The sequence below is a fragment of the Falco naumanni genome, chromosome 3, assembly GCF_017639655.2.
Source record: "Falco naumanni isolate bFalNau1 chromosome 3, bFalNau1.pat, whole genome shotgun sequence".
Lineage (NCBI taxonomy): Eukaryota > Metazoa > Chordata > Aves > Falconiformes > Falconidae > Falco > Falco naumanni.
In genome coordinates, this window is record NC_054056.1 from 57252290 (window position 1) to 57278131 (window position 25842).

The 25842-nt window shown below is 35.5% G+C and overlaps 1 protein-coding gene across 4 annotated transcripts in view; it reads left to right on the forward strand.

The window, feature by feature from the left end:
• The first annotated feature begins 267 nt into the window (after positions 1 to 267).
• CDH19 (cadherin 19) overlaps positions 268 to 25842 on the forward strand; it is a 68493-nt gene continuing 42918 nt past the window's right edge. The window contains exons 1-3 of one of the 4 annotated variants that reach the window (XM_040588596.1): positions 268 to 423; positions 10850 to 10888; positions 11221 to 11312. The gene's annotated coding sequence lies outside the window, so the exon portion shown is untranslated. Of the gene's footprint in view, positions 424 to 10849; positions 10889 to 11220; positions 11313 to 20469; positions 20597 to 25842 lie in introns of those variants that run through there. The other 3 variants (XM_040588597.1, XM_040588598.1, XM_040588599.1) reach the window with 3 other exon arrangements.

Sequence of the window (25842 nt, forward strand, 5' to 3'; positions counted from 1 at the left end):
CTTGCAAAATACTCTCTCACAAAATGAATTACCTTCCCACCACCTTGGTTACTTGCCAGGGAGTACTTTATTTTTCCACTAGGAAAAAGAAAATCAGCTTGTATTTTGCTTGCTGGAGCCTCCCGCATTTTAATTCTGAACTCTGAATGAACATCAGAGAGGCCTTATGATGTTTTGCACAAAAGTGCCTGTGTTCATAGTTTTACTCAGGGCACCCAAAATAGCATGCAATAAGCAGTGTCATACTGTGAGTTTTCAAACCTAAAAGCAGAAGTGACTTACACTGGCAGGAAGCTGTAACTCCTAAAGCTTTCGGAGGTTCTGTGAAGTACAAAAAAACTGCTTACTTCTTTGCATCAGATGTTTAATTCAACTTTTACGATACCTATTTCTTGAAACCTTGAAGGCCCTGAGGTTACACAGGTAAGATCTCTATCTTTCTTTTTTACCACCTTCAAAAATAAAATTTTAAACATTTAGCTGGGTGTTTCCAGTGCAAAAACCACAACAGGCAAAGAAAAACCCCAGTCACTCAAAATCTCTAAGAGAAGAAACGTGCCTTTGTTGTTTCCTCTGAGTCCAATGACTAACTTTTATAGCTGTAGAAATTCAACTTTCTAAGTTGGATTTATCATACTTACTATGTCTGTTTTGTGTTCAACTTGCACATTAAAATATTCATGCTGATTATGAATCTGTTTTTGCAAGACCCCCACCTCTGACAGATTGCTTGCAATTGCTTCATCTACACTCATGCAAGTAATTGTCATTAAAATGTGCTTACAAGTCTTTGAGAGCAATGTCAAGAAGACTGAAAAGTCTCTTTTTTTTTACAGGAACACTTAGAAATACTCCTTGTATTTCTCCATTCTACCGTAGCAATAATACTCTCTTAAAAAAACCCCACCTTTTCTTAACTTTACATTCACATTTCTATGACCAACTATCTTTATAAACCCACACCTAGCAACTGAAAATCTTTCAGATGAAAAAAAAGGAATGCTTCTACTTTTATTGGATCTCAGATGTGAAATGGTGATTTGTTAATAAATAAGATATTCATACAGCAATGCAGTATATATGCTATCAAAATATTTGTATTTCATGTTTCTTTCACAAATCTTCTATTAGAATTGTATAGCTACGATTTATTTTTCATGTTCTAACTCCCCAATTACACTACAGTCAAGAAACATCCAGTAGAATACAGCGCAGAGATATTTAGTAGCTCTTGATTAGTTATTCAAATGCTGAATGTCTGTCAGCTTGTCCATTTCTAGAAATCATTTTGGTATGAAACTGGTAGGAATTTCATGGCTTTTGGATTATGTCATTATTTTTTAATAGATTGTAATTTAGAATTGGTTGTGGTTGAAAAAGCACTCCAGATAAACCGCTTTTAATTTATAAAAAATATATTTGTGGTGAGGTGCAAAAACTGATCTGTGGACTCAGTTATAGGAGTCACAATGATACATTTTGATGTTCAACATTTTCCTGTTAGAAGTGTTGAACTAAGCACTCACATAAAGTAAATATAGGGCTGTGTCTGGAGTTCAGAATTTCTACACTTTTAAAATGAAAAATGCATTGGTGTAAGAGCTAGCAGACAATGAAAATCCATACTTGGAATTATTTTTTAGGTAAAGGAGGGAGGAAGAAAGAGGGACTTGACCACAGAATAAGAAAAGTGGCTTAAAACCAAAGAACAAAACTACAAGTCTACTATGGAAAGCCATGCATTTTTAGAACAAAACTGAAATATTTTAACTTAGTATTAGATAATTTATAAAAAATACACATTTTACATTCAGAACTGCTAAAATATAGACTATTTTCAAAATTAACTCAACATGTTGCCTCCCTGTTTCAGAATGATTTACAATTACCAACAAAAAGTAAATATCAGAAATAATCAACACATTTTGATACTGAAATCAGGAAGCAGTATGTGATATGCTATACAGGCAGATTTTATTGATGCCATGGTTCAAGCTACCTGCTCCTTTTCATCATTGTCTTTTGTTTTATTTGCTTTGATACTTTATAAGTGCTTGGGTTGAAATTTCCATTGTGTAATCTTTGCATCATGTTTACTATAAATATACTTGGAAACTCCTTATTTGGCTTAATCAGAAAGATTTGGCTATTTCTTATATCAGTTTAATTTAAAAAAGGTAATTTTGCTAACAGACCTAACAATACAATAGATAATACTGAATTAATGTATTAGTTCTTTTGTAGGTGAAAACCCTTATTCTCATTCTACTTTACAAGTCACCGAAAGTCTTGATTTCTAACACAGACAGTAGAAATGAGTTCCAACATGGTCCCTTAATTTTTTCTCCATTTCAACTGTCTTCCCTTTTGAGACTACATTTTGAAGGAAAAAAGGTATAACAGAATGTCTTCCTTACCCATCCTTCCAATCTCCTTAACCCAGTAAAATGCTTGTTTCTTAAGATGAATAAAACGAGAGGACAGAGTGTGTATGGTGGCCTCAGCTACCCTGAGTATTGTGGGACGTTTCATTCCAGACCCTGCTAAGTAGGCAAGGCACATATCCATTACAGAGGAAGTCAATGAGGATGGAGCAATGTCAACAAGACCGCATGGAAACATAAATGTGCTTTGGATACACAGATCCAGGTATCTTCTCCACAGCTGCATTGCCTGTAGCATTAAAGGAATTGCAATTGATATTGCTAATGAGGCTGCAACTGTTAAAAATGTTTGCAAAAGGACATTACTCCCAGGCTTTCTATCAGGGACACAAACATAGCGAAAACCTTGTAAATGGAAGGTAATATTACATTAGAATCCCTCATTCTTAGGCCACTGACCTACCTGTTAAATCAAATTCCTATTGAGACAACAACATTATAAACATTCAAGTAAACAACAACATTAAAGATATTCAACTAGGGAAAAAAAAAAAAAGAAAAGAAAGAAATAAAACCTCAGTAAAAGCTTTGCGTCTATAAATACAGTACTGGAACTAAAAAATATGATAATACCTGAACTAAGATTACTAAGATTCTCTTAAAGAAGAACTCTAAAGTTTACATATTCTGATGCAATGTTAGATTTGTGGAGGACAAACTTTGTGGGTTACTTTGCACTAGCACTTCCCAACTCCCACCCCCACCCACCCCAAATTTATGAGTGACAGTTGTTGCAACCTTAAAATTGCTAACTAAACATTACAGGAAGTATAAGGTGTCACTTAACATTTTCCTGGTTTACTTTTTTTATGGAATTATGACACATTGGAAGCCAAAACACATTCTAGTAAAGCAAATTGTAAACCATAAATAACAAATGAATAACAGAATTCACTGTGACTGAGCACTGTCTTTATGTATTTATTCTGATTCAAACATAGCTAGGATAAAATCTCTCTGCACAGTAAACCCTTTTTTAGTATTTTACAGATCTTTAAGACAGTCAGTGAAAAATAATATGGATGAATAAAATAACAATTAAAGTTCTTGAAGTTTTATTTTGTTTGAAAAAATCTGTTTAAGGCTGCTTTTACAACTACATTAAGCAATATTATATTTTGTTGTTATATTAATCAATATCTAAAATACCTTGCCCTCATTCTATGCATTGCATCTATTATATGCAACATAAAGGTTTGTGGCTCCTCATTATTAACATTCTGATGGTGTAGACAAACTGATGACTTATCTTTAAATACAGAGATTACCAAAATTAAAATGGATTTAAAGAGACAATGTTTGGAAAATGGTGAAGACACTATAGTTACACACTCCTTTCCCTGTAGGGAACCTTTTCAGAATGGTGATTATATGGAAACAATTTACATGGCAACATGGTAAATTTTTCCATCCTGTGTTCATAAATTGAAGTGAGATAATGCTATCTGTCAAAACTGGCCAGAAAAGAAAAAAAAAAAAAAAAAAAAAAAACCAACACAAACCCCCCCCCAAAAAACAAACAACCAAAAAAAAAAGGATCAAAAGACTTTGCAAAGAAAATTGAAAAGACTTTGCAAAGAAAACTGTATTTATTTAGTGTCTCTTTAACAATTTGAAATTGTTAAATGACATCTCAATATCCAAACTAGAATTTGTCAGGAGGTGAAATGAGGAGCTATGTCTTATATCGCTTTGTAAACAGATTGTGGTACACTGGATGAACCACATCAAGTGAACAGAGCTCACTTCCTAAGAGTTTTATCCATGGTGGCTAAACAGAGGAGCCAAACCCCAAGGATATATGAATCTTTGTAAAATCATTAGTCTGTGATTCCTGGATGATTTGAAACACTCTGAAATTAAACAAACAAACAAACAAAACCGCAAACAAACAAAAAAGCCCAGCACAAAACAAAAAAACACAAAAAAACCCAACTGACAACAAACTTCATAAATAAAAGCTGAGAAAATCATAACACAGCAAGATGTAAGAATTTGTATAATACAAAATACTCTAAATGATCTCCGCATATTTTTTGAAATTTATTGAAAAAGGTCGTAGAAGTACACATCACCATACACAAAACCATGCTCTGTGTTACATACTGGCATAAGGAGTATGAATGTGCAAACTGCTACAGAAGCTCCGTGGCATCTTGATGTATTTGCATGTATTTTTGAGAAGATGGACACAGGCTATTAGTCCTAACTTTGGTTACCTTTTGATAATCCATGACATTTGAGGCGATATGAAATAGGATAATTTTTCTCCAAATCATGCAAATTCCTCCTCTTTTTCATCCTTCAGTGAAGAACACAAAAAGACACCATTGTCTAAGGGTCCATGAGCCATGACAATGGGTCATGCTCATGACACCCTTCACAGGTGTCTCAGCTTCCCATGGAGCTTGCAGAAAACTTGAGGGAAAGAATGAAGGGAGAGGAGGACATGTGCCAATACAGTGCAAACTACACTCCCCCACATCTTTGCAAACAAATTGGAAATAGTGTTAGTTTCAGTTACTGCCCTGTTCATCTTCAGACAGCTGATCTCTCACTCTGCTTTTCTCCATGAGATGCAGACGGCTGTTGGAGAATATTAAGGGCATTGCTGGTGCTGCTTTTATGTATCACTGTGATATATATAGGCTGGACCAAAATTTACCCTTGACGGTAATTTCCAGTGGTAGATGAGCTAGAATGATTTATACTACTTTATATCCCATGAGATACCCCTGAAAAATAAAAAGACGTTTCCAGACAAATTAAGATGACAGCCAGACTTACAGAATGAAAATGTGGTAAGTGTATTGGTTTTCCCCTAACATCAATTTTAACATATAAATTGAATTGGTTTCAAATGCCAGATCATTAGATAGCTGGCATACACTGCTATTTTCATAAAAGACTGACCCATGAAATGTATAAATAGCATTTGGAAATGTCACATAGAGATAAACTGTGCTGATTGCTCAGCTTTTCATATATGCACTTTGAAGAGTGTGCAAATGTTACAAAATTAGACCCATTTTCTTGTGCCTAACATGTAATATTATTCTACTCATTTCTTTATCTCAGCTATTTTTTCAAGTGATCAACTTATGAAAAGATTTTTTTTTCCACTTAAAGATTGAGGGAAAACAGAGCCTAGAATCAAAGACAATTTGACAGTGTAGAGACTGAATGGACTCAGATGCCTGAGCATTTTGAAAAAAACTATAAGTTTTACAAGTGATACTACTCCCTTGATCTGGGGGGTAGGTGTGTGTGTGTGCAGACATGGTGGCCTCCAGGAGGAAGACCAGGCAGCTCAGCACAGCAGTCCCTACCATGTGGTGCACAGCCTGGCGTGGCGCCGTGGGGGTCCCTGGGGTCTCTCTGGTTCCTTCTTAGAGTCCTTCCACATCTACCCAAATAATTTCTCCCCTCACATACCCCTGGAGTCTCTCCTCCATGTACCTCTGGGGACTCTCCCTGAGTGACCCCAACCCCATCAGTTACTGGTTCCATAGGCAATATCTGCCTGGGATCCCCTGCCCAAATCTCCTCAACACCCTGCACCAGCCCATGGACATGGCTGTGGCTGTGGCCAAGCCCCTGTGGGCTTGCTCCCACAGCCATGGGGAGGCTGATGGTGGCTGAGGTGCTTTGCTCTTTCTGGTGACAGGGCTGCTCCCCTGTGGAGTGGGGTTCACATCCTAGCACTGCCAGGCCCAACCATGCACATATGGACAGGTACCAAGTTTCTCAAGAGATACATCAGTAGGAGCAGCTAACATAGAGCAGCACTGCTAGGAGCCTGAGCCCCCCCTTTAGGTACTAATCCAAGGCCAGATCCTGAAGCATCCTCTCTTGGTGGGCAGAGGTAGGTAGTTCCACCACCACCACCTGAACGACCCAGACAAGTAACTGCCTGTTCTTAGCAGCTCAGCATTAACAAAACCAAACAAAAAGTTCCTATTACACGGAGTCCTTAAAACGAAACCCAAGAATTAAGCTACATTAAAAAAAAAAAAAAAATGTTTTTCCAAGTAGGTAATGGTTATTTCCCACAAACGAAACTATCGGCTCAGAAGAAAAGAAAATTTAAAGCAAGAATTTACACCCAAATATAGTGCATAATAGCACGAGTTTGTTGCACATATGAAGCATTCAAAGAAAGTCTGAAATATGAATGTATAATGACATTTTCTAGATATATTATAGAAACTGGAAATATAAATTCAAAAATGTGAATAACTGGTAAGTTGTCATGAATAATGGATTTTTACTTTTCTATCCATTGGGGGTTTTGTTCTGTGGTTTGCCTTTTTTTTGTTCTTTTTTTTTTTTTTTTTCCTTTTTCTATCCCTGATAGATAGCTTCTCCAGAATAAAAGCTGATTTCCAAGTGAAGAAATACTGTTTAAGTCTGAGCTACTATAAACTGATTAAGTCCATTTTGTTTCAAATGAAAACAAGGCAGCACAGCAAAAAGTGCTGCATCATAAAAATGATAGACTGTAGTCCCGAGTATTAACCATAAATATCAGGGAAACAGTAAAAAGTATACTATTTCAGGAGGAATTCTGAAGATAAACTCTGTTGGAACAAATTCAGTGGCCTTCCTACTGACTGACAGCAACTTTAGACTTCTAGGAATTTTTAACTGTGTGTAGGCTTTCTGTTTTTTAAATCTGGGTATGTTAGAGCAATGCTCATTATATCTAAACCAGGGAAGCGAGATGAGCCTACAGGCTCACATAGCAAAACCCATTGCAGAGTGAACTGATGTCAGTAAAAGACTGAAATTGTATTCACCTGTGTAATGCATGAAAAATGTGAAAGGTTTAATATGTATGCGACAAAATCACCAAAAACTATAAATTAAGGAAATAAAGAAAACTTAGCTTTGCTTTGATTTTTTTTTCACTTTCAAAAGAAACACGTTTCTTTCTGCACTATGCCATAGTAATTATTATTTGGATATGATAGTATACCATAATAGTATGACATTATGATCATATCGATCACAGTAATCATATGGAGGAAAAGCATTCTGGTAATCAGCTGTGTTAAGCAGGGATTCAAAATGTGTGAGAAAAAATTTCATAAAGATTTTTTTTTTTTAATATACTGGAAAACATGAAGAAATGTCAACTCCATTGGATAATATTATTCCTCTAGTCCAATCTAGAGACAAATGGTTTCTATAAAGTACTTATATTCTAATTCAAAATAGTTCCAAGAAGATAAATAGTGTGTTTTATGTGAATTTCAAACATTATTTTAAGATAGTTAATCTGTGAAACATCTTTGTTTCAGTCTGAATTCCTTTACTGGTATCGTCTATCTCTACTTAAAATGAAAAATATATCTAACAGAGGAACTTTGAGCTATACACCTATGTGTAAATCGGTGCTAACATATTTAATAAGACGTATCTTGATCTTCACTAATATGAAGATGAACTCAGAAGTGAAAGAACTTTCTCAAAAATAAGATATTTCTGTGGGGATGGCAATAAGATTAAGAATGCAGTTCATCTGGCCTGTTTATTAGCTGAGGTTAACTGTCCAAATCCTCTCTGGACAGAAAGAGGGTGATTTAGATTACATATGTTAGTTATGTTTCTTACAAAGCAGTAAAACTCAGATGCCTTTCTCTTTCCATCGACTATTGAAGAGGCCTGCACAGGCACATTACACTAGGTCTTTAACTTTCAGATGCTTTAATTAATAACTGCAGCTTTAAGAAAACATGTGAGCCTTAGGCTTTGTACTATTAAAACAAAAATTCTATCTGTGCCATAAAGAATAATCATTCACAGACGTGGAAAAAAATTAAACCCTTAGGTTATTAGCAGGCCTATAATATCTACAAGTCCCTAATAAACACTCTAATATTTCATGTTGTAATCATGATTTTTCAATAAAAAGGAACTTTTTACTGTATTATGTTCTGTTCTTCTGGTAATAACATTATTTTTTCTACCTCATTTAGCAGTTGTATTTAGCAAGCAATGATTCTAGGAATAGATTAATTCACAAAATTAGTATTTGTAAAGGTAATGTATTAAAATAGTGAAAAAGCAACACGTAAAGCTAAAAAAGGAAGAGGAAAAAAGAGGAAAATTAAACATTTTGAACATTGTAACTTTGTCCAAGGCTCTGATTCATCTTGTCAAAGTGACAGTAGGTACCTGTGTATAAGCCCTGGATGTTTTTTACTCAGCAGAAACTGTGAATAAGTTTGATTTAACTGAGCAGAGAGGCTGCAAATTGATTTCTTGATTAATTTAGGACACAGTCAGAGGTAGCATACAGAAAACCCTAGAGAGAAGAGGACAGCATTATTGTTTCCTCCCTTAATAGGTGTAAAAGGTTGGAAGTCTGTCAAGTGGTGGCAAGTTCATCTGTGTAAAACACAATGTAAAGAATTTGCCCGTCAGACACATCGATTCCTTGATGCAAGGGAGGTGACAGCCTCAGCAATGCTGATGGCTTGCTGCCTCCCGAGGCTGGGGGAAGGAGGTAACTGGGGGATGCTGAGCCAGCCCGGCCCTGCTGCCACTCACACCACAAACGCATGAGGTTGCAGCTGCACTGCTGACAAATCACAGGAGGGTTATTAGTATCAACCTGTTCAGTCTTGCCCTGTATTGTATCATGTTCACAATTCGTTAAAAATAAATTTTAAAATTCAAATTTAAAATTCTATATTTGCACATACATCTCTCAAGACAGGAAATGATTTAAAGAAAAAACCAACACTTTTCGAGTTTTGAAAAACTAAAATGCTAAACTGTATGGTTTTCACATGCAAAATCCACCATTTCAATTTTTAAACACCAACATATTCATAAGCAATGGTCATAAAATGTCACAGAAACAAATTTTTCTTTTTTAAAAAAGTTTCATTCACAATGAAGTCACAATGATGTAAAGATTTTTAGTGGGCATACCTCAACAGTAATTGCTTTAGATGTTCAAGACTTCTCCATCTGATAGCTAGGTATAGATACATATTGGTAAGTTTACATGAAGGTCTGTGCGTTCACCACTATTTACAATTTATTTAAAAAATAAACAACATACATTAAAAAAAAGGAAATTATTTGATAGCATGTTCATTAAATCACATATAAGCTCCTTAATTTGCAAATGAAGGTTTGGGTTGTTTTTTGATCATGTACAAGGCCACAACCTCGCTGTACAGCAATAGTCCACTAATGATACTAACGGAGTGCTAAAACCCCATCCTTTTTAGTGCTGGAAATTACTTTACACTTTGAACTTCTGTAATACTTCTAAAAATGAAGTAACTGTGTATGTATTTCCTTTATGTTTTGTTTTCCAGTATTCATAATGCCCTATAACTCTCCCATTTCTAAATCTGTAATAAAGAAAAAAATATAAATTATAACATCTTTCTGTTGTAACCTTCTTGCAGGTTACGATTACAGCATGTGAATCTTTTACCACATTTTGAGATTAATTTGCCATTTGCTGATAACCTTAGGCAAAATCTATGGAGTTCTATTTACTCCATTAAACTCAACCCAATCAAAGACCTCTTTCTGTAAAGAGTGAGAAAGCAAGGAAGAATCTTGATTTTCAGATGGGTAAAGTGATTAAGCTTCAAATCCTTTCTATGTTGCACTGGTTCTTGTATTGAGAAAATCTTTGTGATATTTATGTATCAGTTACAAATTTGTGCTAAAATCTTATCAAAAGGCATTATCTTGAAATGCTAATTTTCTTTCACTTCTTTTCATCCCTATGCTTCCTACACAGAAAACCCCCATTGTTTTGGAGATACTGTCTAAGCATTCTAAAAAGGAACAAGCATGTGGATTTAGATGTGATGAGGTTGGTAGTAGTTCTTTGATATTGTATTAAGGTGCTCAACAGACTGAACACTATACAAGAAAAAACCCTGCAACATGAAGAGATTAGCCTTAACCTTGAAAAGAAACAGTACCATCCTTACTAAGGAGCTGAAGTCATAAACATTCTGTAAGCAACCCAGTCACTCTCCTACCTATCAGGCATTTTCTCTCTTCAAACCTTCTCCTTTATTGTACAAGTAGTAAATAACTTGGCAGAAACCTCTTCTTTACTCCCCCTCATGCCCCCCAGTTTGTTCAGTTCATAGCACATGATTTCTGTGTTCAAACAACAACAGGGGCTGACCAGGGGTAACAAAAGTAGCTGGTGTCAGAAGAGAGAAAAAAGGCAGCCTAAAGTCATGGCGTTACTGGAAAAGCTTAGGTTAATCTATAAGCTATAAACTACAAACTATCCTGTAAGAGGATTGCAGAGGAGGAAGGCATGCTTCTGAGGGGGTAAAAGGGGACTTCTTACAGTTCATTTACCACTTAGCACAAAAAGAACTGATTTTTTTTTTTTTTTTTTTTTTTTACAGAACGATATTCTAAGACGAGCCAATGGAAGTGAATTCAAGGTGAAGTGCTTTCTTTGTAGATTAATTATGTGGCCTGTATACTGAATCAGTTGCTGTTTCTACAAAGATGGTGTTGTAAATCCGAATAGACCTAATTACAGCGATCCTCATAATAGATCATGCTTTGCATTAAGATTGTCTTTTCACAAAGCCTGATTTTGATCCTAGCTGCAAATAGTTCAGCATTCAGTCTGATATCAATATTCAAAAAAACAACATCAAGTGGTGTGATCCACAGATAAAAATGCCTGATTTTCCTCTTTGTATGAACTAATTGGATTTGTATGAGATAACTAGGTATTTTTTTCCTTCTGATTGATTCTCTTTAACAGAGAAAGATACTCCTTTGAAGCATTTTAGAGAATTTGATCAGCTTGGAATTTTTCAACTTTGAAACATCTCAGAGTTCAACTGTTTCTTCAAGGTAATTTTTTTTTTCAAGACACTTGCAGATGTTTGTTTGTTTGTTTTATTTTTATTTTTATTTATTTTAAATATTACTGTGTACATTCTGTAAAACTCACCTGATACCAGGTAGAGAAAATGGCAAGACATCCCAAAAGACAAATTCAGAAGCTCTAAAATACCTTACCTACTCCCTGTTCCAGCTGACGTACCACCTCTTTTCTTTTGGAGGTTGTAAGTGAATGTTTCATACATTTGTTTCCTTCAGTTTTACCTAACCTTTCTTAGGACTACTTCAGCAGTGAGTACAGTCAGCACATTAGATTTATTGGTTACTCTACAGAGTAGAGCTTATTGTCATGCTCTACTAAGAAAGCTTGAAACACTTTTATTTATTGGTTAGGATAATCATACTTCCTATCCAGTTGGGATTTTTTTTTTGTTTTCACATTGCTATGCCACTGGTCTTAACATGTATAACAACACTGGCCCCTTCCCAGAGAGGGGAATTTCTGTGCCGTGCCTAAGATTTCATTGCACCACGCCAATACTGTATCCCATTTCTACTCCTTTGTTCCTGCATGGCTGCAAGGGTGTAATAGTACAATAGCATAATCAGCATTAGCAACGTACATTTTGAGTCATATTTCAGTTAAGGGCAGTGAGGTCACAAAAGTAATTTGAAGGAAAATAAGAAGGGAAATGTACAGAATTTACTTTCCTGGCTGACAGTTGGTGGTAATAACAGCAAGAACTCAGGAATAAAATATTTTTAGTGCTCTTTTGTACATCTTTCTCTACGGCAAAACAGTGAGACCACAGAGTACTCCCAGTTTGTCTCTACATAAATTTTCAGCCGGTTGTCTAAATACTTTAAATTTAGGCTTTTTTTTTTTTTTAAACAAAGCACTAGTGAAGCAAAGCACCAGTGGAAATACGATGCACTACTGAATGAAGTTTCAACCCAAGGTAGTTGAGAACATCTCTGTATTTTACAAACACCTTGCATAAGAAAATACCCTTCCACTCATCACACTGGTAGGTGATGTCCTTTGTGAAAGCAGTTAAATATATTTCTGTGATTTAAGCACTGATTTACAGACAGATATGTTCTTTAAAGTTAAAAGCTACATAGGCTGTAACACACACAATACAAATTTTGTATGCTGTGTAACAGCCTTTTGTGTGTGTGTGTGTATGTGTGTGAAAAAAACCCTTACAAGTAAATTTTATATCATAAATCCTGAATTATAGAACATCTTATAAAAAAACATTTTCCATAAGAGATCTCTAAAAAGTCAAAATGTGCTGAACAGTAACGGAGATTGGAGAAGGGAGACAAGAGTAAACCTGTCATTAAGGCAGCAACCTATGCTATTTCACAGCTCATGAGAGGCTCCTGGACAAAGCAAAACATACCTAAAATCACAAACCACACCAACCCTTATATTGTTGCATGTGACAACAAAATAAATTTATGATAGTGGAGTATCTAACTATTCCCTGTTTTCATTCACTTTTGTTAACAATCTGCTTTTTATTTCTCTGAATGGTTTTCCACATCCTATTGCCTCATGCCATTTATCCAGTATTTATACATCCTGGGCAAGAATCTATAAAAGGACCTAAACCACCTGGAATGATAGGACATGGCTGGCATGACACAAAATACAAATCTAGTTATAAAGTCTGATCGCCTGATGTGCAGTGGAATCCCATCCAGGGAGAAATATAGGTGTCAATCTGCTCTTTGAATTAAATGTGCAGGGGAAACTTTTAGTTTCAATATCTTGCTGAAAACTGGCAGTAGAATTAAAATGCAAGAAAAGAATGAAATCAACATAAAATACAATAAAGCTGTAGCGGCAATTCCCACCTGGGCTGTTCTCTTCATGCTTGCAGGATTAAAATGAATAACTGATGTACTCAGGAATATCATGAAAAAGAGCTATAGAATTCATTAATCTAGGGAATTAAATTATATAGAATTGTTCTCTAAGATATTGAAATTATAGGTAGATTTGATGATGAAAGTGTCCCAATCCATTTACTAGTACAAAGTTCCCAAAGAATGTTTATGATTATTATAATATTTACCAATGCTGTATAGGAAAGTTGCAGTGCAGCAGGCCTGCTTTACGATTTTAATCTGCCCAATTGCTAAATGTTGCATAAAGCAGAAAGTGTGGGGAAAGAAGGCAAAGTCAAGCAGACAGAAAAAGTTATTGTTATTGTTCTCAAAGTTAGTGGATAATCTCAAATCAATTCAAAGTAAAAGACTTTTGGTTCATGAACAAGAAGTTGAGAAGTGGGGAATTGTCTGAACTGAGCAATATATATATATATATATATATATATATATATATATATATATATAATTGCTTAATTTTGGGACATCCATATTGATACCACCCAGCATAACCATTGGCTATGTCACACTTTTTTTAATCCAAAAGAATGCAGTGCCCCTAAATAAATCATGCTGCCGATGACAAAATGAGGTGATTCATAACATTCTTCAAGAGATTTCTCCTTGAGTCTTGCTTTTCCACATCTATCTTGTTACCTGAGCAGTGTCACTGCAAATTCTGTCCATGGGCTGGGAGCAATAACAATTGAGTTCTGTCCCGTTGTTTTCATTAGATTGCAAATTCCAAAATGTGCTGTACTCTTTACTGTTAAATCCACATTGACTTTGTGGAGTTTAACAGCTCAGTGTTGGGATTTTTAAAAAATAAACTCTTAATAAATAAATAACATAATTCATATCCTCTCTTAAGATGGAAAGATGTTACCATATGCTGGTTTCTTGTTCCTTTTCATTCCCCTTGACTTTTTGATTGGCTTTGGCTTACTACCCAACATACAACTACTTTTGAGACAGCATGGGGCAATCAAAGACCATTTTTCACTAACTAAGGAACTGACACCTATTTATTAAATATATATATAATCCATTAATAGTGGACTTTATAGACCTAAATAATTTAAGACCATTACTATCTGCAGGATATGAGTTCTGGCTTATATAAACTAGTGAATTAAGCCTTTGTCCATTCAGTTACTATGGCAACTTTATGGACTTCCCAGTTTCAGCTGGCTTGCAATGAATTAAAGTCAGAAACTCTGAAAGACTCCTGTAAAAAGGGAATTATGTGGACGAAATGAGCTTTAAATAACTGAGATATCCATAGAAACCTATTTCAGTAATTTCTTTTGGAAAAACTTACGTGGTTGGGGCAAATTTAAACAATCTGATTTAGTGAACCATGGCATCTTCAAGAGCTCATAAGAGCTCATACATATTCATATGTTTATATGCATTGAAATTATCCACTCAGCTGCATAAAAACCAGAGAATGCTCTCAAGCTTGATGAAGGAAAAGAAATGTCTACAAAACAAGTATGCCAATGGCCAGATCCAAGGCCAAGAAGTAGTTTTAAAAGTACCACTCATTTCAGTGGACTTCAAAGCCCTATTTCTTCACTACAAATTTTTGTGAGCCACTGTAAAGGGATGAAATTTGAAATAAGTACCTAAAGCCTTGAGCATCAATTTTTGTGAGCCACTGTAAAGGGATGAAATTTGAAAGAAGTACCTAAAGCCTTGTGCATCAATTTCACAAAAATATAGACCTATCTCCAATCCTGGGATTTTCTTAAAATACTACTTTATAGAGGAAACTCCCACCCCCGACTCTTCTCACAAACATAGTAATTAATGCAGTGAGGGATGGGGAATACAATCCATGCTTGCTTTTCCTGCTGTTGTCTATGAGTTGCCAGCTGAATTTACAGAGACATATAAAAGTTACAGATAAAACTAGCAACAAAATGTATTGAAATGGTGATGAAAGAATTAGTCCTGGTCATATTTTGCCAACTAAACACTGTAAGTCTCTAATTTTTATAGGTGAGTTTCCAAACTGAAACATTGGCAATTATATGGTTGGTTCTATTTAAGAAAATTAATACAGATAATGGTATTAAATTAGTTGTAGAAAGGAAATTTTGCCCATAATATACTTTTAAATTCAATTTAGTTTGTTGTTGTTTGGTTTTGGTTTTAGTTCTTTCACTCTTCACCCTGTTATTTTGTTTCCTTATTCAGAAAATCTATTCAGGAAATTAATAGTTCAGCTTTACACATTCTTATCTAAAACAAACCCACAGAACTTCTGGAGCTGTTATCTCTTCAAACATGCATCATCTGTGGATAAGTTTGTTATTTGCAAAGGTCTCATGTTTCTTCCTTGGTTCAACTCTCAAGCTTTCTGTTTCCTGATTGTCAACACAGTTCTTCATGGATCTTTGAAATCTCCTCAGACTACTTCTGCCTTCCATAAATCTGCCTCTTTCTCGACTGCAAAACTTCTTTTGGTATTATGTGTTGTGCCATGTCACCATCGAGGTCTGATAGTAGTAACTGATATAATTTTCTTAATCTATTATTTTGCTGCCTCTGTTTTGGAGAAACTACTTTGACCATGCAACACACTGCACTGATGTCACAGCACCAATATCAGCCTTTGGTGTTTTTTATATTCTTTGGAAACAACTAGGTGAGTACTTAACAGAGTGCTCTGCTGCTTTCTACCAGACATGGGGCTCTTGTATTGAATTTCTGCAGCTCCTACAGATATCACTTGAAAGGACACAGAACCATTCAAGAAGTAATATTCCTGAGCAATTTCAATTAGGCTAAACTGTCTATACCTATAGATTTTAGGTAAGTCTGACTCTTAAAGTTGAGGAGAAAATCGAAATGTGCAAAAGACTTGCTGGCTGGTTTCCACAGCTCTGCTGTACAGCAGTGTGCACAGACCAGGAGTCAATTAATCCTGTGAATGTCTCCCATGGAATGAAAAGCCCCTGGCACAACACACTTGGCACTTCTTTCCAATTCAGGGCTGACTCCATGTCTCGTTTCTTTCTTTCCTAATGAGTGCATGAAAATCTAGTCGTGCATTTTAAACACCAGGCTCTCCTAGCCTGTCACTTCTTGTCACTTAACACTTATCATGATTCCTAGCCTATTAAAGTCACCCTAGCCAGGATTTACTCTTAGTGTGAACTCCTCCTATTTCTGCCTCTTTCCTCCACTTTCTTTTTGGGTTAAGAAGCTTCTTTGAGTGAAAGAAAAAGGTAGTTGATGAAGTTTTAAAATGTTGAGTATGATTGTGCATTTTGACTCTGGTAATTCATAAAGTACTGAGGATGTCCGCTCAGCTGGAGATATAAAAGCTAAGACTTCTAAGCACATAAGTGCTCTTGAAATAGGCAAAATTACCCTCTGAATGTCTCACAGGGACCCTGGCTCAACAATATAATACAGCACAATTTATGTTTTTACAATTGGTTTCTATGAAGCAAAATATCAAAAGAAAACTGTACAGAGAGGTCTGATTGAGAGATACCATTGAACAGAGAAGCAACAAAAGCTCACAGAGGTAACGAGGGGATAATGACAGATGAAGATTAAATAGAGGTAAAAAACTTGGATAAAGATGCAATAAACTGTTATTGCAGATGAGTCAGAGTAGTGGGGACGGAACTGATAGATAAGTAGGTAGCTCATCAATCTTAGATGCAAACAGGATTTTTTTTTAAAATGAAGAATGGGAAAAAAGTGGGGAGGGATCCTCAGTGCCTCAGCTTCTCAGTGAGAAAGATTCAATGTAGGCTAGGAAGAGTAAGAATCATGTTGTAATAAGGTAAAAACTGGTTGAAAATTGAAAGAATTAATAAAAAAATAATAATAAAAAAACTCCCATAGAACAGAAAATATGGAGAAAAAGCAAAATATTTTACCAGCTTCAAAGAGAACAGTAAGTCTGGTTTTCTTCTATCAAGAGTGTTAGTCTTATCAACTAACAATAACAATTAGCTGAAATAGTATCAGCTGAATTTTGGGGGTTACCATGAAGTCTTTAAACATGTTGGATTTTTAATCCAATTTTCCACTGCTCTCACTACTTTTTTTTTTTTTTTTTTTTCCTCTCTAAATTAATATAATACACTTAAAGAATGACCAGAGTTTAAGGACCTGAGATAAACAAGTGTTAAAAAGGCAGCATACTACCAGCAGTATCTGTGGATGTTCAAGGCAGAAATAATAGCTAGGAACTTTTCAAAGGCTACTTCATACATAGATATAATACATTAAAATCACCCAACAACACACTACAACCTGAACAATTTTACAAAGGCAAGTTTTAACACAAATTCTGGTGGTGCTCCTGACTTTCTGATTAATGGATTTTTCAGTCAGAAGTCTTGTAATTCATAAGGATGTCTCTGGAGATCTTAATTTGATCTGAGGTAAGGACTATGTTGAATGATAATGGAAGTATAAACAGTATTTTCCCCTGGAAATGTGGAAAAATGGAACTTCATTTTATGGATAAACATGAAAGTAATGGACAAAATTTATGCTTTGATATATCACAGGAAGAACAGGCAACTTGACTATGAAGAGTGCCAAAACCTAGGTCCCAGATACTATGCAACTTAGATTTTTAAATTTCCTTTTTTTTTTTTTTTTAAACTGAAACTATTCTTTGATGTTATGTTAGAGTATAGAAATATCAGAAGGGTCTGAAGTAACTCAGATCCTATAGAAATGGCTTTCAAGTCAAGAATTGTTGGAAGATGCAACAGCTAGAAAAATCATTCCTCTTTTAAGATTTTTTTTAAATAACTCTCATAAAATGATTTGATTTAAAAAAAATTAAAATATGCATCTTTTGCAAATCTGATGGGGTTTGTTGAACTATACCTGGAATATTTTATTCCACACCTTGAAACAGAACATAAAAGACAAGAAATCCTTTTTTAAAAATATTCTACATGAAACTGATTATACAACACCCTTTATTTTGCCTGGATGACCTAATGCTCTGTTCCTATCCTGTTCTGAATACTTCAGTGACTGGAAAATGCTTACAAAGTTTAATGAAATCAAATAGGAACTGCATTTGATTAATATATCTTTGATATATGAGACAGATTAAAAAAAAAAAGGATATTAGCCTTTAACATCATTGATAGAATGAGTGAAGAAATAGGATAAGATATATTCTTGGTAGTGGAGCAGAACAGTGAAATATTAAAAAAAGGAATAAGGGAGAGATGACCCTTTGCTCACTGAGACCTAAGCAGAACAAAAAATGAGGTTATTTTGTTTATTTTTATTATTCCTGCTTATTGCAGGAAGTGATGGAAGATTCATCAGCTGAAAACTAGACTAAGAGAATAAAAAGGCAAGAAACAATATTAATTTTTTAGCAAGTTTTCAATTAGGTATTTTCCATCTGTACTTCTCACTATTCTGAAAGATACAAATGCTCTTCAGTTTGTTGTCTCTATCAAATGGCAGGCAAATTCTACCCTTTATTACCTGATATTGTTGTAACCTTTCTGAGGGAAGTGCATTCTTTCGGCATTTTTCCAACTGACTTCCTCTGTGGTGGTGCACAGAGTGCATGTATGTATGTATGCAAGAGATGTCTGTCCATGAATTGAAATTTTATCTTTAAACTCTATTATATATCAGAGCAAATTTTATAGCTTATAATAAAAACTCTTAATACTCTTAAAAGTAATTATTCCCTGCTTTATTTACCTTAATGTGTTTCATTAATAAACAGACACAGAGTGAGTTAATGAAAAAAAAAAAGAAAAATATTTTTTTTTTTTATGTGGCAGTATGGTTTGTTTCAGTGCTTGTGAGAGACTGTTTTTGTGATTATTTATTGACTTCACAAATGAGTCCTAGTATGTTTCCTCAAATGTAAACATATGAGTCTGATTTCAGTCCAATTTCTCATTAACATAGACCGAATGAGCTCAGTTAAGGGTGTTTCTGATTTGCCTCATTTTATGAAGAAAATTGACTCTGAAGCCAAAACCACCAGTTTAACAAAAAGTCAAATTATAGCAAAAAGCATCTACTTAACTGAAATCTTGAAGCTTCTTTTTATCCTGGGGAGTTTCATGTTTGGAGGAATTAAATCTCCTCAAAAAAAATGGCAAAGGTGAATTCATTGCATTATTAGTTTTAAGGTATGCAAATAATAATTATGAAATAATAATAATAAAAAAGGAATCTAAATACTGAAGAGAGTTTTGGGGCATTTTATAAGGTGCCTTCCTGAAAATCATTTGGCAAACAGTTTCAAATGTGAATCACAGAATGTGGTCCTTTACATCATTATGCTGACAAGTAGTTCTTCAGTACTGAGTGGTATCCTGCAGAGCCGAAAATGTTCCAGTAGGATTTACCCGGTGAATCAAACATCTTGTAATTGGATTTGCTACTTCTTGACAACAAAAAGCAAATGCTAGAAGGCAAGAATTTCGTTTTTTACTGTGTATGTGTGTTAGACTCTTTAATCGGAAAAACGTTTATGCTAAAAGATATGGGCTTAGTCATAATTTTCTATAGTGCAAACTCTCTTAAAAATAAATAATAGTCATAGTTAAGGAAAGCTACAATTAAAACTAAACAATTACTTATTTCTAGTGTAAAGAGTGCAGTGTACCACAACTACTGGCATAACTGAGTCTTTTAGCGTCTCAGCATCTGTTTACTAAATTGATTTTTTTCATCAGAATAAAATTGCTGAAGGTATTGAATGACTGTAGAAAATTAACACAATTTTTCATGAAGTTAAGTCCTCAGGTAAGCATTTCAATTTTTATTTAGCTAGGAAGCATCTGGACAGAAGTAGGATGTATAGAAAAATAGTCTGAGAAAAATAACTAAACACAATCATTGTTACCCATGTTTAGACAGGAGACACAGATATTCCTAGTTAAGTTTTCCTTTCTTTTTCTTCCTTACAAGAAACTGAAGTAGGAATATCTGTGTCTTTTGTCTATGAAACTATTCACTGAATAACTTCTATTTTGTGGTTAATTACATGTGGAAAAGGTATGCTTCCAAAAGAAGTGAAAGTGCCACACCAACCAGGAAAAAATCCTAAAGGTTTAATTACCTCTGGGGAATCTACTGGAGTTCTGTGTGTGTCACTGTGACATTCTCAGTGATAACCGCTAGTCCCTTTTGGGGGATTTCAGTTGACTCCAAAAGAAATCTTTAATTTTTCTTTATCACTTCCTGATGTTCCAGATTTAATTTGAATATTATCTTGGTTCCAGCAGAAAAACAACAACATAAGCACTCACAGGGAAAGTTTACAGTAATATCGTGCTCCATCCATACACAGTGCTTACTTTAACCAGCGTTCTCAAAGGTCACCTCTGCAGGACAAAAGCGGTCTGACAGAGTCCTGGCCACCGGTAGGTTATCCTTCCCCACACACTCTGTTCTGTTGATGGGAGTGGTGTGGATGACTCTCTCTTTGTACCCAGAGACTTTTTGGATGGGTTGGGCCATCTTCACCAGGCTGTTTGTAAAGAAGCTCAAAGGAATTGCAATGAAAAGACTTGGGTCTCCTTCTGTCTTCAGCATGACGGAAGTGTTTGAGGCTGCACTTCCAGCTCCGTGTTATATGACACATCACAGTGAAACAGTGATTTCATGTTTCCAAAATCATGAAAATCTTTGTCCACAGTCACAGCAGTGGCAGCAGTGACCTAAAGGAAGTCAAACATAGGAATGCTGGACGAGGCCCAGAAACACTGAGCTGGTCCCAGCTACATTTATCTCCAGCAAACTGCAGATCAGCAACCAATTGCTCAGCTCTAAAACTACTGGTAGAATAGAGTTTAAAAAGACAAGAGACTGGCTTTCTCATATGTATGCTCACATCCATTAGGAAATAACTACTACGCAGTCAGGTTTATATGACATATGTTGTCCTGGTGGACATATGACATGTGGACATATGACATATAGACATGTGATATACATTGTCCTGGGGGATAGCAAGCTGCCCATGAGCCAGCAGTGTGCCCTGGTGGCCAAGGAGGCCAAAGGGATCCTGGGAGGCATTAGGACTGATGTGGCCAGCAGGTGGAGGGAGGTGATCCCCTCTACTCTGCCCTGGTGAACTGCACTTGGAGTGCTGTGTCCAGTTCTGGGATCCCCAGTTTGAGAGAGACAGGGAACTACTGGAGAGGGTCCAGCGGAGGGCTATGAAGATGATTATGGGACAGGAGCATCTCCCTCATCAGGACAGGCTGAGAGCTGGGCCTGTCTAGCCTGGAGAAAAGACTTGAGAGGGGATCTTAGCAATGCATACAAATATCTTAAGGGTGATAAGAAAAGGCCAAGCTCTTTTCAGTGGTGCCCAGCCACAGGACAAGGGGCAACGGGCAACACAGGAAGTTCTATCTGAATATGAGGAAAAACTTCTTTATTTTGAGGGTGACACAGCACTGGAACAGGCTCCCAAAGAGGCCTTTCTCAAAGTCTCCTTCTCTGGAGGCATTCAAAGCCTTCCTGAAACGATTCTGTGCAACCTGCTCCAGGTGAATTTTCTTCAGCAGGTTGGTGGTCTAGATGATCTCCAGAGGTCCCTTACAAACCCAGTCAGTCTGTGATTCTGTGCCTAAGTTCAAACAGAATAGAATAGCACCAATACTCACTGGCTTTAACTCAGAAAAAGGCCGTTTCTCAATGTGGTTTACTCGTCATTTAATGTAGCGTCACTAAGGAATGGGAATGACCAAAAATGCTGCGGTGTGAGGTTGTAAACCAAAATGTGTCACCTCATCCTTTATGGTACCTCCTTTGGCTTGTGGGCTGAACAGGGAACAGCTCTAGCACTTAAGTCACTGCAGGAAATCTCATCCTTCACATTTGACCCCTTTCCCCTAATTTAAAAGAATTATCTTACCTTTCCCTACAGTTCCTATAGTTTTTAAATGGGAGAAAGGATTTGAAGAAATAAGTAACACAGTTTGATACTCTAAAAGGTGTTTGGAATCTCTGGTATGGACAGACTTCTGGCTACTGCTTGTCATGCTTTAAAGACTCAGGCTTTTGTCATTTGAAGTGACATCTGGGCTTTTTCTACAGTGCCACAGATATTCTAGTAAAATACTGGAGTTGGATAATGTGTGTTAATATACTACCTGAAAAGATAATCAGTAAACCATTAAAAAACAATAGGAATGACAGGATTTCTAGTCAGTCAACTCTACACTGAATAAAATCCACAGGCATAAAGGCACTAATCAACTAAAAAAGTAATTTCTCTAAAGCTATTTTGTCCTTGTATAACAGACAGATAATTACTCTGGCAATTCTATGCAATAGTTTGAAGGTCTTCCCTAATTATGCGATAGCATATTTACAAAATAGAGAAAATAATGTACCAATTAGAATGAAGTGAAATTTATATTACATTCATAACATCTAAGTAATTACTATCCACACAATTGGAGTGCTGAGTGACTAGTGGAGATACATGAAGTTGTACTGTATTAATATGCACTACCAGTCAATGTAATTTGGTCAGACGTCACATCAAGTCATGTGTTAAGGAAGACTTCTCAAGGTTAAGTAGTGGCTTTTAGTTGTGCAACAGACTAGCAAGACTATTGTTGATACAGCTATAATTAATTGAGTCAAGACGTTATTACATTTTAGATGCTAGTTCTGATAGCCACAGTAAAATTAAATTCAGCATACTTGTTAGCTGTAGCAGTTCAAATTTATTTTTAAAAAAGTGTGTGAAAGGCCAGAAAGTCAAAATATTTAGCCAATACAAACAATAGGGAAAACTAATCCATTATTAAACACTAAACTGATCATAAAGCTAAATCAGACCGATAAATATAAGCTAAGAGGAATTATAGAAAAGGTGACCTGAGCTACAAAAGGACTAGTATAAAATTTACAAATTTACCCATTCACAAAAATCAATAAATCAATCAAACAATCAATCACAGTGACAACTATGATATTCAGTAAAACATTAAGTTCAAATAGCAAAATAAATTGCAAATTTTAGTCTTTTATTCCCACTGTTGCTCTTTATCAACTCAGTTAAACATTACTGACAAAATAGTGACTTCTGTGCCAGTCTGTGATGGTAGGTATCCGTGGAACCAGAGGGCAAATCCAGCACAGTTGGAGCTGAATATGCCATATTTACTCCTTAGGGGTTTAGTATGCCTCCAAATAAAATACTTTAAATTACATGAAGAATGGAAAACTTACATAATGAAATATCTTGGTACTGTTTGCAAAATATCAAATCACAGCTAAAAATCAATGAAAATGGTAATGAAGAGTTTCTAATACATCAAACTTGTAAAAATTATTATCTGCTTCTCTGTGAAATTCAACAATGGCAAGAAGCAGCAATAATAAGATTAAGTCCACTACTTTGCACACTCTGGAAGATTTTGTCATTGTTCTATACAGATGAAAAAAAAACCAAAACAAAACACACCAAAAACCCAACAAACCAACATCTCAATACATATGCATTAATTAAACTAGTTGATATACATATGATTAATTCTTTGGGAATTCTATAAGTAATATAGCCTAGGTGTCTACCATATTGTATGAAACCTAAACTGGTTAATGAAAATGAATCGATATACAGTCTTTATACAGTCTTTTCTGAAAGGTAAATAGAGCAGCAGCACTGCAATTGAAATGAGGTTGGTCAGCAGCCAGCCATATGAAATGTAACTAGGACAAACAGCCAACAGACATAGTACAAATGAACAAATGTATAGTTGAAACTATGAAGGTTTCTATCCTTTTAAGCTTTTCCTAACACAGTAATGTGTAGATGTTAGTTACAAATACCCTTTCTTTTTTATCCTATTAAGTGAAAATTAAAGATAGCACCATATAAGGGAGACAACTTTCACTATAATTATAGCAACACCGATAGAGAAAAGAGAACTTGCAACTAAAACGCCATGGTAGGCCACTTCTTGAGATAAGACCTATGTTTCAGAAGCTGCATATTAATGAATTAGATTGGCTTACATGATTTTTTCCACTTTGTTGTTGTTTACTTGATGTTATTAAAACAAGCAAAACCCACCAAATTCCACAAAAGAAATGTTTTTCAGTCTGGCATTTTTGGTTCTGATCAGTACTTTTAAGGACAGAGAGATCTGTTTTTCTCAGAAGCCACTGTTTCAAAACCCTGATACAAAGCAGGATCAAGTACTTATACAAGATGGTCCTAATGGTGTCTAGTTAAGGAGTATTTACCATGACCCTGGTTACCATGTTTGAGTATTTTATCACCTCCTAATTAAAATGCTTTACTTATATCAAACTGGGGGGGGGGGGGGGGGGGGGGGGGGGGTTTACAAAATTAACCTGTTTTGTTGTTTTTTTTTTTTCCCCTTATTCTTCAGCTAACATATCTGGACCAGAATTTATCCTCATCTTTATTGTAATCTCTTGTTTGTATTTTTTTTTTAATGCTTTAGAAGGCTGATTTTTTGTATTTTACTTTTTCCACCAACTTCACTATATCCCAGAGGCTGTATTTTGTAAATCTCTTGTTTTTCCTATTGTTGTTCTTGCAATGCTAAGCAGTAACAGGTATTGTTTTGTAATGTAATGACATGGTCATAATTAAACTTTAATCACTATTATTTAAACAAAGGAAATTCAGAACCAAGTCAGACTATCAGCACACCTAAAAGTAATATCCAGTTTCAAATGGTGACAGTATGTCACTTAGTGGTGGTTCTAGAATGAACCTAACAATGGACTCTGCAACTTTGTGCAAAGAGGGTAAATCTGTTCTTAGGCAGGAAACTCATGATCTTTATTGGGTGTAAAAGGAAGATAGTACTTTAAAAGTAGCCTGTTTATTGCAACTGCAATTGATATTCTCATTACTCTGTTCTAAGTATCAGTCTTTATTATTGCAAGCCAATGCAAGGGAGAGAGTAGAGATGTACTTCCTGAAGAATAAGACAGGAACAGAACAATAGTCCCCATTCCTCTTGTTCCCTCGGGAAATTATTAGTGATAGCTCTTTTGCTCATCTCTGAAAATATATTTGTCTTTTTGTTTTCAATGAAAGATTATTCTATTAACAATTATCTATTTGTGCACATTACTATAGTACCTAAAAGCCCTGTGCTTTTACTAATCCTCCCTTGTGCTGCATATTATAATTATAACACAAAGTACAAGGTCATTTCATTTACAAAGACCTTACAAATTGAGTGTAAAACAAGAGACAGCTGATGGATAGGGAAAGACAGAGGAGTATAAGAGAATGATGAGACAGTACTAGTCACTGTGATTGGCAGCAGTCTCAGCACAGAATTACCTTAACACTGCGAACACTTTTTTTGCCTTTAAGCAGGTAACACTGAAATTTAGACTTTTTTTAAGGAAAGACTAGAAATAGAGGAGGGAATAAGAAAGTTGATTCTGAATATTTTACAAGACCTACTTCTGAGGATGAGTTACAGTCTGTGGAATAGAAAGGTGATTGTTTCACAAGTGAGTAATTGGAATGGCAACATGTGCTGGCCAGAGGCTGGAGGCAGTGTCTCAAGGCCAAATGAGTCGGAGGACATTGGAAGAAAATATGGTTTGAAAGGTCCTGAAAGTAGAAGCAAAGTGAGTATGTCTGATACAG